This window comes from Camponotus vicinus, unplaced genomic scaffold (genome assembly GCF_025532165.1).
Source record: "Camponotus vicinus isolate PSW18456_S1 unplaced genomic scaffold, iyCamVici1.0 SCAF_14, whole genome shotgun sequence".
Classification (NCBI taxonomy): domain Eukaryota; kingdom Metazoa; phylum Arthropoda; class Insecta; order Hymenoptera; family Formicidae; genus Camponotus; species Camponotus vicinus.
In genome coordinates, this window is record NW_028141950.1 from 11,438,009 (window position 1) to 11,440,184 (window position 2,176).

General features: G+C 44.6%; 1 pseudogene; it reads right to left on the bottom strand.

The window, feature by feature from the left end:
- Positions 1-369: 369 nt before the first annotated feature.
- Positions 370-1,836, bottom strand: LOC145964860 (uncharacterized; annotated as a pseudogene).
- Between the last annotated feature and the right edge of the window lie 340 nt (positions 1,837-2,176).

The window sequence follows — 2,176 nt, forward strand, 5'->3', positions numbered from 1 at the left end:
CCCTCCCCATTTTACTTTCCCCATTTCCTCCTCCAAATCTGCTAACAATATATTGAATAAAATTGGGCTCAAGGGACACCCTTGCCTTACCCCCCTTATCGTCCAAAAACTTTTCCCGGTTTCCCATTCTACCCTCACCCTGCTCGCTGTCTCTCTTACTATTTCCCCCACTCTCTTCACCAGTCCATCTCTTACCCCCCTCTCTTTCATCGTCTCTATTAATACTCCCCTGTCCACCGAATCAAACGCTGCCCTCATATCGACAAACAGTGCTACCATTTTTCCCCCCTTCCGATTTATCTGTCTGTTTATCAGCATGTTTAATACATATATGTTGTCTATTGTCCCCATTCCCTTTCTAAAGCCCGTTTAATTCGGAGGAATAATTCCCTTACCTTCCACCTCCTCCCTTACCCTCTCTGCCAATATCGTTGCATAAATCTTATACAATGTTGACATTAGGGTGACCCCCCTATAATCTTCTGCTTTCTCTACCCCTCCCTTCTTCAATATCGGAACTATCACTCCCTCCCTCCAATCCTGCGGCCACTCCTCTCCTTTCCATATTCTATTACAGTACCCCCAAACCCATTCCTCCAATTCCTCTCCCCCATGTTTCCACACTTCCCCTGGGATCCCATCTAGTCCTACTGCCTTTCCTTCCTTTATGTTACTCCTTACCCTTCTTATTTCCACTCTACTTATCTCTTCTTCTCTGTCCTCCCCCCCCCTTTCCCTCCCGTTTCCCCTCACTACTCTCTCTTCCACTCCTCCCAATACCCTCATGAATTGTTCCCTCCACTCAATCATTCCTATTCCCTCATTTATTCTCCTCCTCCTCTTTCTATCCTTATTAATTATTTCCCACACCTCGCTTTCCCTTGTAGCTTCCTCCGCCCTCCTCTCCCATCTCTCGTTCTCCTCCTTCTTTTTTCTCTCACACATCTCCCTGTATTCTTTTCTTTCCCTTCTAAACTCTTCCTTCTCTCCCTCTTTCCTCCTCCAACCCCTTAAAACTTGTCTCACCTTTTTCTTCTTCCACTCACATTCCTCATCCCACCAGCCCTTCCTCCCTTTCCTTTCATTTCCTTACTCCTTTTCCGTCTCCTTTAACGCTTCTTTTATCCTTCCCTCTATCCTTCTCCACTCCTCCCTTAAATCCTCCCCACCTAATTCCATCGTTCCCATCCTCTGCCTAAATATCATTTAGGCCCCCCCCCCCTTCCCTTGCTCGTTCCAAACTCCCCTTCTATTTCCTCCTTCACCTGACCCTCCCCCCCTCCTTTCTATTTCGCCATTAATCCATACTTCTAACGGATGATGATCTGAATCAATCTTGTCTCCCACCCTCATCCTTTCTACTCTTTCCTTTACTTCCTTGTCTCCTATCACATAATCAATTACCGTACTACTCTTCCCTCCTGTAAATGTGTATTCCCCTTCCTCATCCCCTTTTGTGTCTCCATTAAAAATACTCCATCCCCTTTCCACTATAAATTCCAATAATTTCCTACCTTCTCTATTTATCTTTCTGTCTTTCGATTGCCTCCCTTCTTTAATCTCATTCCCCCTTAATTCCTCTTCCTCCACCTCTCCCCCTTCCCTTCCCGTTCTCGCATTAAAGTCTCCTCCTATCACAGTTCTGACTCCTATTTCCCTTTCATCCACCCACTGCTCCAGCCTCTGTAAAGACCGCTCTATATCCCCCCCCACATACACCCCCACTATCCTCCACCTTTCTCCTCCATTCTTGACTCTCCCTACCATTATCCCCTCCTCCTTCACCTCTATACTCGATCTTTCTTCCAACAATTCCTTCCTTATTCCCATTAACATTCACTTTTCCACAACTTTTCTTCTATTACAAAATCCCGAAAAACCACGTGTCTGTCTACTAACGCACCGGAAACGGAAGTCCCCCTTTTCGATAAAGGAATTTAATCCTTATTACGCGGGATGGGACCTAGTGCGATCTCAGGATTTAGGGAAGAGAACGGGTTAAATAATTAAATTATACATTAAATTAAAAATACATATATTATGCAAAAATAAAGAAAGAAAAATACATCTTAGCAGCTGTAGCTATGGGTGAGTAGGTATCTGTGTGTGTGTGTATATATTCTCGCGGGTGTTACAATCGTTCGGAGGTCATTAATCAGAATATACAGGGAAGAAT